Source organism: Pelophylax lessonae (assembly GCF_965119305.1).
Source record: "Pelophylax lessonae genome assembly, chromosome: 9".
Classification (NCBI taxonomy): Eukaryota; Metazoa; Chordata; class Amphibia; order Anura; family Ranidae; genus Pelophylax; species Pelophylax lessonae.
Window position 1 is genome coordinate 68499186 of NC_138776.1, and position 13607 is coordinate 68512792.

The following is a 13607-nucleotide window of genomic DNA, read 5'->3' on the forward strand; positions in this document are numbered from 1 at the left end:
CTAGTAGGGGCGCGTGTGCGCCAAATGGCCAGAGGGGGAGCCAATCAGTGGGTACGGCAGCCGCAATTGCAGCTGGGCACCTGTGATCGCTCCCCGTGGAGACAGAACAGCGGTCTGCTGTTTTAAACATTGCAGACCGCTGTTCCGTCAGTGATAAACACAGGGATTCTGTGTTCTGTGTATTCTGTGTTTAGGAACACAGGTCTCTGTGTTCATTCAGCAAGCCCATCCCCCACACAGTTAGAAAGCACTCCCTAGGAACACATTTAACCCTTTGATCGCCCCTGGTGTTAACCCCTTCCCTGCCAGTGTCATTATTACAGTAACAGTGCACATTTTTAGCACTGATTACTGTAGTAATGTCACTGGTCCCCCCAAAAGTGTAAAAAATGTCAGTTAGGTGTCCGATCTGTCCGCCGCAATGTCGCAGTCCTGCTAAAAATCACTGATCACCGCCATTACTAGTAAAAATATATAAATAAATAAAAATGACATAAATCATTCCCCTAGTTGTAGACGCGATAACATTTGCGGAAACCAATCAATATACACTTATTGGGATTTTTTCTACCAAAAATATGTAGCAGAATACATATTGGCCTAAATTGATGAAAAAATTATATTTTAATTTTTTTTTTATTGGGAATGTATTATAGCAAAAAGTAAAAAATATTGTTTTTTTTTCACTCTTTTTTTGTTTATAGCGCAAAAAAATAAAAATCGCACAGATGATCAAAAGCCACCAAAAGAAAGCTCTATTTATGGGGGGAAAAAGGACATCAATTTTATTTGGGTACAGTGTCACACGGCCACGCAATTATCAGTTAAAATAATGCAGTGCCGAATTGCAAATGGCCTGGTCATTAAGGGGGTAAAACCTTCCAGGCCAGTAGAAAAAAGAAAGGACTTTACAATCACTTTAACCACTTGTCTACTGGGCACTTATACCCCCTTCCTTCCCAGGCCAATTTTCAGCTTTCAGCGCTCTCACACTTTGAATGACAATTGCACGGTCATGCTACACTGTACCCATATGAAATTTTTATCATTTTTTCCACACAAATAGAGCTTTCTTTTGGTGGTATTTAATAACCTCTGGGTTTTTTATTTCTTACTAAAAAAAAGAAAAAAGACAGAACATTTTGAAAAAAAAAAGTTTTTCTTATTTTCTGTGAGTAAATTTTGAAAATAAATACATTTTTCTCCTTCACTGATGTGCACTGATGAGGCGGCACTGATGGGCACTGATAGGCTGCACTGATGAGGTGGCACTTATGGGCACTGATGAGGAGGTACTAATATGCCGCACTGATGAGCACTGATAGGCGGCACTGCTGGACACTGAGAGGTGGCACTGCTGGGCACTGAGAGGCGGAACTGACGGGCGGCACTGATGGGCACTGAGAGGCGGCACTGATAGGCACTGAGAGGCGGCACTGATGGACACTGATGGGTGGCACTGATGGATACTGACGGGTGGCACTGATGAGCACTGATGGGCAGCACCATCAGTGCCCACACTCAGTGCCCATAGTGCTGCTAGTCAGTGCCCATCAGTGCCTAGATGAGCAGGCACTGATGGGCACTGACTGGCAGCACTATGGGCACTGAGTGGGGGCACTGATGGGGGGCACTGATGGCGGGCACTGTGGGCAGTAATGGCATTTTTTTTCTCTTGTGTAATCAGGGCACTGGTGATCAGTGCCCTGATTACATTCCTCTGTGTTCCCCTTACCGCTGACGGCTCTCCTCTTCCTCACATGCAGTCTCTGTGGGAGGAAGAGAGCTGGCGATGAGAGATGATCTCATATGTTTACATATGAGATCATCTCTCATTGCACGGTCCGATCACGTGGTAAATGGCCGCTGTGATTGGCCATTTACCACGATCTGTGATTGGCTGTGTCCAAGAGACACGGCCGACACAGATTTTCCCTGATGCGCGCTCGCGGGAGCGCGCGGGGAGCCTGTTACTGGGAGGCCGTATAAAGACGGCCTCCTGGAAATTCAAGTCAGCGCTGTAGCCGTCTATCGGCTATAGCGCGGGCGGCAGGTGGTTAAGATTCATTTTAACTATCTAATCCTGTGGAAAGCAAACTCCTATTTAATTATTTTATCTGCACATGATTGAGTATTCAAAGGAAACACATTCACTGAGTGAAGATTCTCAACTCCTTTAGTAAATCAACCCCATTGCAATTACTAATGCACTGTGTATGATAAATAATTGCCTTTTTTATAAACTACTTGTATTGACCTTTTTGTCATCCTTTGTTGCCTCTCCTGCAGGTTCTTTGCAGCTGTTTCCTGTCTATGTGTACTTTAGTGATGTCTCCTTAGTATTTCTCAGGGCATGTTCCCTGGTGGTGCCTTTATAGTAAATGGCTACTTGTAGTCGCCATCGGAAGTGAGTGTGCCAGGGAGATAATGCAGGAGCGCAATTTGGAGACAGGGACAAAGCGTTGTCACCCTATAACAGGAAGTACCTCAGCATGAACCTTCATGGCAGGATCGCCAGGTAATAGTTTAATTAAAGCTGTAAATTGAAGATAATGAAAATGTTGCTCAAAATTAATGTTAGATTAAAAATGTACCCTTACAGTGGGGCTCCCCCTCGACCCTGAAAGGGATGATTGCTCCCTGTCTAGGGGGAACATGCAGAGTAAATTATACTTACCTTATCCCTCACTCCCATAGGCTTCCTCCAAGCTGCCCAACTGGTCCTCTGAAGGCACTTTTCTTCTCCATTCCATCAAACACAAGCACTCTGACATCATCACCAACAAGGCAGGATCAGCAATCCTGCCCTGTACTAGAGGTTGCCAAGTCCCTGCCTACAACCTAGAGGGCTGCAGAGAAGAGGAGAGAACTGACTGCTGGGGGAACAAGGTAAAAAGTAGGTAAAACTGCATTTTTTAATGCAGCGATACCACTGCATGCCTACAGAGAGCTGGGGTCCTTATCCACAGCATGCCACCATGTAGAGAGGCCACTGCTTCCACACAGAGAGCAAATGTCCCTCTCTACAGCATGCCACCATGTAGAGAGACCACTGCTTCTGCACAGAGAGCAAATGTCCCTCTCTACAGCATGCCACCATGTAGAGAGACCACTGCTTCTGCACAGAGAGCAAATGTATTTCTCTACAGCATGCGGCCATGAAGAGAGACCACTGCTCCCACACAGAGAGCAAGGCTCTTTCTCTACAGCAAGCCGCCATGTAGAGAGACCACTGCTTCCACACAGAGAGCAAATGTCCCTCTCTACAGCATGCCACCATGTAGAGAGACCACTGCTTCCACACAGAGAGCAAATGTCCCTCTCTACAGCATGCCACCATGTAGAGAGACCACTGCTCCCACACAGAGAGCAAGGCTCTTTCTCTACAGCAAGCCGCCATGTAGAGAGACCACTGCTTCCACACAGAGAGCAAATGTACTTCTCTACAGCATGCGGCCATGAAGAGAGACCACTGCTCCCACACAGAGAGCAAATGTCCCTCTCTACAGCATGCCACCATGTAGAGAGACCACTGCTTCCACACAGAGAGCAAATGTCCCTCTCTACAGCATACTGCCATAAAGAGAGACCACTGCTTCTACACAGAGAGCAAATGTCCCTCTCTACAGCATGCCACCATGTAGAGAGACCACTGCTTCTGCACAGAGAGCAAATGTATTTCTCTACAGCATGCGGCCATGAAGAGAGACCACTGCTTCCACACACAGAGCAAATGTCCTTCTCTACAGCATGCCGCCATGTAGAGAGACCACTGCTTCCACACAGAGAGCAAATGTCCTTCTCTACAGCATGCCACCATGTAGAGAGACCACTGCTTCCACAAAGACAGCAATATTAAAAAAGAATAGCGCACACATGCAAAAGAAATTACTACCAAATTTGAAGACAATCCATAAATAAAAATGGGGATTTGGTCCCACCATATGGCCATATCGTGCTCAAGCCCACCACTACGTTAAAGTACCCCATTATCAGTGGGTCCTACACTATCCATGAAAAAGAGATGAATCCAGCCTTTCTAACCCTTGGAGACAACACTCCTTGCTGGGATAGATGTGCTAATGCACTACAGGGGACTCCTCCTATATCCACTTGATAGTGGACACTGATAGAGTACAGGTGTGTGTGGGAGGTGGGGTGGGTTGCTCAACCTCGGTAGTCTGGTCAGACCGAATACATAATAAACAAGCAAAAAATTTGGGGGAGCATACCCATGTATTTCTAAAGCTGGTGCAGCTATGTCCCCTGTAGTGCATTTGCACATCTTTCCCAGCAAGGAGTATTATCTCCAAGGGTTAGAAAGGCTGGATTCACCCCTTTTTCATGGATAGTGTAGGACCCACTGATAATGGGGTACTTTGACGTAGTGGTGGGCTTGAGCACGATATGGCCATATGGTGGGACCAAACCCCCATTTTTATTTATGGATTGTCTTCAAATTTGGTAGTAATTTCTTTTGCATTTGTGCGCTATTCTTTTTTAATATACATGTCTTTTGGTTCATAGCTGCAAAAATTTTTTGCTTTTTTTGCTTGTCCACAAAGACAGCAAGGCTTCTTCTCTACAGCAAGCTGCCATGTAGAGAGACCACTGCTTCCGCACAGAGAGCAAATGTCCTTCTTTACAGCACGCTGTCAGGACAGATTTTTCTACATAGGCTGTGCCTGCTTTCTAAAGGGAACAAACTATAAGGGCCCAGTAACAGTTTTTTGTTACTGTAATGTTACATACATTGCAGTGTCCTTCATTTTCATTGGCACTCCAATGCACTTGCCAACACCAGGGTGCCTTGGCAGGCTATTTATTTCAACACACAAAAACACGCAACATAACACACATTAATGCACCGCAAACATATAAGTGGGCCCTAAGACTTTGTTTTTATATACTTGGAACATATTTAGCTGTTCGAAACTAAAAGTTCAGTTTGGCTTTACTACAAAGTTCATTCATGACACTTACAGTAGAAATAGAAATATACATTTCTAAACTTGTAAATCTTAAAAAATAGGAATGTAAAAAAAAATATGATCAAATACCATTAAACTTTTGCTAAAAGCTGGAAGGTTGCCATAGGCCACTGCACTGTGCACATTGTTACAGCTATTTGTACTGCCTCCTTATATAAGCTAACATGTGCTATGATTTTAATCCGAACATATACCCATCTTAAGGTGTAACGTCACGTGCGCACATTAAGAGAATGTTATATATTTGGTGTAAATCTTGAGCAAAACTAAAGAACTCAGATGGGATTCATGAAAAATTTTGCCATAGGCAAAAGCGCAGACAACCTCACTGGAGAATGAAATCCTACACAATGCACAGGCTGCACAAGCCCAATTACATCAAAATAAAACACCTGGATGATATTCTCTGGAATATAAAAACAATCTGTCAAAATTGCTGCAAATAATTGTAATAAAAGAATAGAACGGGTCAAATTGCATATGTGATGCATTTCTCTAGTATAATAATATAAAAAGTGAACATGTCGTTTGAGCAACCTAAATGCAACACCTTTGTTGTTTGCATTTTGTGAAAATAAAAAATGCCACAAAATATATAAATGGTAAAAAAAAGGCTGAAAAGAGAAAAATAAAAGAAGAAAAGAGAATAATATTTTTGTTGCATGACTAAAATACAATTGTAAAAAGAGTCCTAAATGTGGCTAAATACACGGGGGAAATACAATCCCCGGCCACTTTATTAGGTACACCTTGCTAGTACCGGGTTGGACCCCTTTTGCCTTCAGAACCACCCTAATTCTTCGCGGAATAGATTCAACAAGGCGTTGAAAACATTTCTCAGAGATTTTGGTCCATATTGACTAGGGATCAACCGCTTATCGGCAAAGCCGATATATCGAGGGCCGATATGCACTTTCCCCGATATATCGGAATCGGCCCTGGAGGTTACCGATATTGTCGATATTTCAGGAAAGTGCTGTACCGGAGTGATGTCTGCAGCTAGAGGCATCATAGTTACATACTTACATAGTTAGTGAGGTTGAAAAAAGACATCAGTCCATCCAGTTCAACCTATGATGTGTGTGTGTTTGCTTTTAACCGTACATTGAATACCCCTGTATGTTGTGGTCTCTAAGGTGCCCATCTAATAGTTTTTTTAAACTATCGATTCTCCCTGCTGATACCACTGCTTGTGGAAGAGAATTCCACATCCTTACCGGTACCAGCGTCCATAGCCGACAGTCGGCTGTCTTGTAATGACAACCGATGCGGCTGAGAAGACATCATTACCAGGAGCGGGAGGGGACGTCTCCCACCTCCCTCCTGCCGCCCTCCCTGGCTCGCCCAGGTCTCCCATCCCACCGGGAGACCCGGGAAACCATCCTGCACCGCCACCGAAGAGAAGACCTGATCAAAGCCGCATTCAGTTCTGATTGGGTCTCCATGTAAAAACCCAGAAGTGATGTCATGACCTCTCTTCCGGGTACTCGGCGCCAAATTAAAAAAAATGACAGCATTCAAAACAGCCAAACTTGGCATTTTGAATGCTTTTAAGGGCAGAGGAGGGGTTTGGAGTCTTTTAGACCCCCAGATCCCTCCACAAGAGTACCTGTCAAAAAATAAATAAACACATTTTAATGTACGAAAATATCTGCCGATATCAGCCGATACCGATATGCGATGACCAAAATATCAGTATCGGTATGGGCAATAAAAAACGATATCGGTCGATCACAAATTTTGACATGATAGCATCACACAGTTGCTTCAGATTTGTTAGCTGCACATCGATGAGCGAATCTCCCGTTCCACCACATCCTAAAGGTGCTCTATTGGATGAGATCTGGTGACTGTGAAGGCCATTGGAGTACAGTGACCTCATTGGCATGTTGAAGAAACCAGTGGTGAGATGGTTTGAGCTTTGTGACATGGTGCATTATCCTGCTGGAAGAAGCCATCAGAAGATGGGGACACTGTAGTTATAAAGGGATGGACATGGTCAGCAACAATACTCAGGTAGGCTGTGGTGTTTGAACGAAGCTCAGTTGGTACTAAGGGGCCCAAAGTGGGCCAAGAAAATATCCCCCACATCATTACACCACCACCACCAGCCTGAACCGTTGATATAAGGCAGAAAGGAGTCATGCTTTCATGTTGTTTACTCCAATTTCTTCTGCTGCTGTAGCCAATCTACTTCAAGGTTCGCAGTGTTGTGAATTCAGAGATGGTAGTTGTTATAAGTGGTTATTTGAGTTACTGTTGCCTTTCTACCATCTGCCCATTCTCCTCTGATCTCTGAAATCAACAAGGCATTTTTTTTAGGCATCAGCCTTACAAAAATTTTTTACTGGCGGACCGATTGGTCCATTCAGCCATTGGACCCTCTTCCATATATTGCTGTACTGCAATTGTGGTGAGCATTCATTCCTCCCCATTTGTTCCCTGTTTATGATTTTTACCATGCCAGAATTTAACCCTTGGTGTTTCTTCTGGGTAGTTTTAGTTTCTCCTCTTGCAATTATTATATGCCTTTTACTTTGTATGTTTTTAACCATCTCCTTGCATGTGGTTCCTTTTTTGGTGTAATAGCGCTGAGCTCATACATTGTTCCACCCTTCATCTTATTCTGGGGTCTTTATAAGCATATTATTCATCCCTTTAGGATTTCAGGTGCACACGCCTATGGTCTCTCCTTATATGCATCTTTCTGTTTGGCTGCTCTCATCTCAGCCAAACACATGTTTTGTTTTGTCTGGGATATATATACTTACCCTTATAATTGATATTTCAGGCAATACATCTACACCTTAATGAGGTTTTAAAGACATACTTACCTACTATTGGTCCTTCGGGCATTTCTTGGCATTACACTCCAATATAGCTCCCCCGTTATATGTTATACCTATTATTTCTACTTTTTACTTCAGTGGCTCCTGCCTTGAATTATTACTTGGATTTATGTATAATCTGAAGGCTACATTCACACCTGAGCGTAGCGTTTTTCGCGCGTTTTTTACCGCGATTTTACCGCGATTTTTGCGGCGATTTTTACCGCGATTTTTACCGCGATTTTTGTGCAGGCGTTTTTAGATTCAATAGAGATCAATGGAAAACGCCTGTAATCTGCCCAAAAAGAAGCTCATGTACTTTTTTGAGCGTTGGGCGTTTTGTATACAGCTTCAAAACGATCAGATGTGAACAGGGGCCATTGAAATGAATAGGATTTGTCTTGTTGGGCGTTTTGAGAGCTGATCCTAGAGCAGAAAAACGCCCCAAAAACGCCCCAAAACGCCTACATGTGAACGGAGCCTAACAGTTTTCATTCATTTATTTTTATTTATTTTTTGTATGTTTTGGTTTACATGGCTGCAGTCCCCATATGGGCCCCTATATGACGTTCACCGTAAGGGTTCCCCATGTCCACAGCCCTTTATGGTGACTAAAGCCCCGTACACACGTAGCGATTGTCGGCCGTAAATATTCGGCCAATGTCCGATCGGCCGATTGTCGGCTTGTTAGTATGATGCTTCTGACAACCGACTGCGACTTTTCGGCCGAACAGAATCTGGTTTGCAGGCTTTAAAATTTTTGTTGGCCAACACCAGAACGGCCGATTGCTCCTCAGTCAGTACAGAATCTGGCCGACAAACAGCAGATGAGCAAGACTGGGCATGCTCAGAGAAGAAAAAACACAAGGAAAGTTAACCATCACATGACATCACTTCTGCAGTCGGCTGTTGTTGGCCAACAAAATTCGTGTCAGTCTTTAGCACTTTTCAACCGACAGGACAGCACCGGACAAAAGACGGCCGATCGTTTGGCCGACAATCGCTACGTGTGTACAGGGCTTAACTTTTTCAAGCCTTTCCTCCATTTTTGATTGACTGTCATATTTCATGTTTTTAATGACATAAATATTTTGTATGTGATTTATGATTTGTGTTTTACCAACACTAGGATATATCTTTTATCAAATATGGTGGTTTACGCAGATTTTTGCATTCGTCTGAATAAAATGTAATTATTTCATTATACAGAAATATATGTACCAGTAGCTCCAGAGGAAGCTTTTTGTTCAAGCGATCTGGCTACATGAAACGTCTACATGTTAATTGTCGCACAAGTGGAACTCAGGGACGATAGAACAACCTCCTTGTCATCGTCTATGAGACCTACAAGTCATCTACTCTGATATGTGATATGTCATTTTGCTCTGTACCCTAACTGTGACTGTCATATTCATGCCACACATGTCTACTGAGGCAATATATATATCCCCTGATGACGTCAGCGCAGACTGATGAAACGTGCGTCGGGAACGTGAGACCGTAAACTTCCGGGTTGGAGGAACGCAGGCGTGGAGCGGCGTTCCTCATCCCCTACTACTGCATAATGATCTGAAGGCTTTTTACAATTGATTTCTAGTAAGTACGTTTTTTATCAAATAAATGGTTTATGATGAGAAATACTGCACCATGAGAGCCTGTTCCTTTTTTCCCTATATACGGCTGGGTTGTTGAAGTTTTCCATTGATGTGGCTACACACTCTCGCTGGTGAGAGAGTGGGATGTGCATGGTCGGATGAAGTTTGCATCAATTAAGCATGTATGACCCCCTATAATCCAGGGGTCCAGTGGTTCTGGTAAGCGGTACCTTTACTTATCACTGGGTGAACATGTGGCGGTGGAGGTGGAGGCGTTTGAGATTCACTCCTATCAAGCCTGTGTTTCCTTCATTTGGCCATTACTTGTTTAACCCTCTTGATTGGGATACTAGAGACTTTGTTTTGCACGATTTATTGCACATTGAACATTTATGATTTATTTTATGATCTGTTGAGCGCTACATCCTTTTAATTTTAATGTATTTCTATAATTTTGTTTTTTGTTTTTGCTTCCATTTGGAAATTTCCTGTAAAAAAATTGTCAATCAATAAAATGTATATTTTTTAAGATACCAGTGCCTATAAAGTCCATATTTCTCCCAATATCCCCTTCTATACAAACAGGATGTGGCACTTCCCTAACTACTTTTGCACCCAAATGTACTGCAGTTGGGTAGCGCATTTCTAAATCTATTTAAAACAAGGCATTTTTATCCACCCAACTGCCGCTCACAGGATATTTTCTCTTTTTTGGACCATTCTCTGTAAACCCTAGAGATGGCTGTGCGTGAAAATCCCAGTAGATCAGCAGTTTTTAAAATACTCATACCAGCCCCTCTGGCACAAACAACTATGCCACACTCAAGGTCACCTAAATCTCCTTTCTTCCCCATTCTGATACTCGGTTTGAGCTTCAGCAAGTCATCTTCACCGCATCTAGATGCCTAAATGCATTGAGTTGCTACCATGTGATTGGCTGATTAGCAATTTGTGTTACCAAGCAATTGAACAGGTGTAACTAATAAAGTGGTCAGTTTGGGTTTAGGATTTGTGATTCTGTGCAGCTAGATTTGTGCTCCAGGCACTCCCAGCAGACAGCACAGCCAGATCCCTGACCTCCTGGGTGGGAGAAACACAGTATAGTAAAGGGCAGCGGTCAGTACAAACTCCTAGAGTCTAAATGGATAATAAAGGAAAAGTAGCATGGGGCCCAGACTGCATCTCCTGTCTCAATAACTCTCTTCCAGGGGCAACAGCCCCCCGGAGACTGAAACCCTCCCTGAAGAGGAAAGAACAATCTGCACATTTGCCACCTCCCCAAGCACCTTCTGGACACTTCCTTCCAGGGATTGGCTGGGTTATGGTAAATATTTAACTGATCATTTTGACCCTCCCAGCCCCATGCTCTGAAAACTACTTTTATAGGTAGAGGAAAGTAATCAAAATCTCAGCTCAGGAAACCCTGAACAGACCAACACAGTCAATCACTGCTCCATTCACTACAATTTACCTAGCAGCCTAACTGGATGAGGGAACTACACATTATCATTATTATTATTATAATACAGGATTTATAGAAGCCAACAGTTTGCACAGCTCTTTACAATATAAAGGGAGAAAGTACAGTTAGAACACATTAAAAGAGAGAAGGGGTAAGAAGGCCGTGCTCATAAAAGCTTACAATCTAATAGGGAGGGACACGTGGTACAAAAGCTCTGGAGCAGTCCTGGATGCAACCATGAAATGAGGTGATGAGTGTTATTAAATATGTATTATGTATGTTATATAACCATTGTACTCAACCTATGTAATGTGCTGCAGCTTACCAGTCTTTAGCTCACTTACAAAATGTATATTACCTCATGTACCAGTGGGTGGTATTTTTATTTATTTATTTATTTTTCTATTTTTCCTTGCTTTTTCCGCCATATTATTTAAAGACATAGATAAAAACTAAAATATAAAAATCTTCCTACAGATGAACATTGATAGTAAAGTAAAGATCAATAATAAGGTATAACTAAAGGCACGTTTGACTTTTTCAGATTCAGATAGAGACATTCAGTATTTCTAAGGGTCACTAAAATTAGAGGTGCACCAAATGGAAATTTTGGTGCCGAAGCCGAAACCGAAAATGTAGGATGCACTTGGTTAAAAACTAAAATTTAAAATGACAGTTTAAAAAAAAAAAAAAATATATATATATATATATATATATATATATATATATATTTATATACCATTGTATTATATTGGATTTTTTAATTAATATGATTAATTTAATATGAATTTATTGTCTGCTATTATTGGCACCTTTAGTGCAAGAAAAGTTCAAGAAAAATGTATCCCTTTAAATTCTATGTATGTCTTCACACCGGTCCGTGGCGCTTCCATTGTGGTGTTAAAAACCCTGCTTGCTGAAATTGTGGTCATTTAAAAAAAAAAAAACACCAAAAACACACCTCCCCTTGAAATGCAGTGAAAAAGCAGCAAGAGCACATCAATAACGTACCTGTGTTATGTTTTTGATGCGCTTTTTAAGTCACATGACCTATGGAAAAACACACCATAGCATAGTAAAATTGCCCTGCTAAAGTAGTTCCAAAGTTGCGGTAAAGTCACGCCAAAGTCGCGTGCAATTTCTGTGCCATTATCGGCACCTTTTTCTCTTATCAGCAAAATGCCAATAACACCATTTTTGGCCTAAATGTTTCGACCGCCAAAATTTCAGTGCATCTCTAACTAAAATTGCCACTGGGCACTTTTGTTCCGCTTCAGTAGCACTCCCCTTAGAAACAAGGAAAGGACCCATAGTTGAGAATGCACATACATACAGTCCAATAAGCGTGTCAAAAAGTCGTCCAAGAGTCCAAGGCTTTTAATAATAAAATTGATTCATAGCAGAAAGAATCCAAACACACACCTGCCCTCCTGAAATTGTTTCAAGCAGTAAATAACAGTTCGGATTTATTTGGCATCTGCTTACCTGAGTCTGTTTAAGCACAGTCAAAATTCCTAAACTCTGATGACGGTGGAGTGCTTTTGGCTGCTGAAATGTGTTGGGTTTTTCCTGCTATAAATCAATTTTATCATTAAAACCTTACATTTTTGGATATTTTTTTTGCACTTTCTTATGTATGAGGATTGTATTGCTGTCCATGTTTCCGTTCACTCTCTTTAAAGCGGTATTAAAACCAAAACCATAATGTAATACATTGCAGCATACCAGTCATTAGTTGTGGTGGCTGTGTTAGTTTGCTTTTTTTAGGCTTTTTTCCTTTTGTTTTCACCTGACGATCTGGTCAGTAACACACCTCCTGTATTAAAGTGCCCCCACTCTGGATGAAGGCGCTAGACATGCAGAACAGAAACATTTGCTTTGTTTTGGATAGATTTGGTGTGTTACTAATTTTGTTTCATTGAGTCGTTTCAGAACTCGTTTTGTTTCATTTCATTTAATTTTGTTTCATTTATTCGTTTCCTCACTAACTCAAAATTTTCTGAACAATTCGGATTGGTCGAAAAAATGATTGACTGATTCGAATTAAGTGTGAAGAATAGCTGGATGTTAAGAAGCGGGCTGAGAAGCCAGCCGGCATGTCCTTAACATTCGATGATTTATCAGCTATCAATAGGCTTTGCTGCTGACAGCTGAAATGTAAACAAAAGAATGTCGGCAATGAAACCCTAAGGCTCCATTCACACTGCCGCGACTTGTCAGGCGACTTGTCAGCCTGACAAGTCGCGGTCCATCGCGGTCCATTGACTGCTACAGGACCCGTTCTAATAGGAGCGACACAAGTCGCTCTGACTTAGAAAAAGGTTCCTTTACTACTTCGGGGCGACCTCGGAGTGACTTGCATAGACATTCATTATGTGAAGTCCGTACAAGTCGCGCTGAAGTCGCGGTGCACGGGACTTCACAAGTCACCCCCGAAGTAGTACAGAGTCATGCCGCTGCAGTGTGAATGCGAGCTTAGGGTCTGTTATGGATTTTAAGGGAAGCCCCATGCCAATTTTTTTTTTTTTTTTAAATGGCGTAGGTCCCCCCCAAAATCTACACCAGGCCCTTACCCGAGCATGTAGCCCGGCAGGCCAGGAAAAGAGGGAGGGACGAGGGAGCCACCTGTCATTTCTTAACCACTTTAGGACCGGAGGATTTTCCTGCTTTACGTCTGGGCCACTTTTTGCGATTCAGAACTGTGCGACTTTAACTGACAATTGCGCGGTCA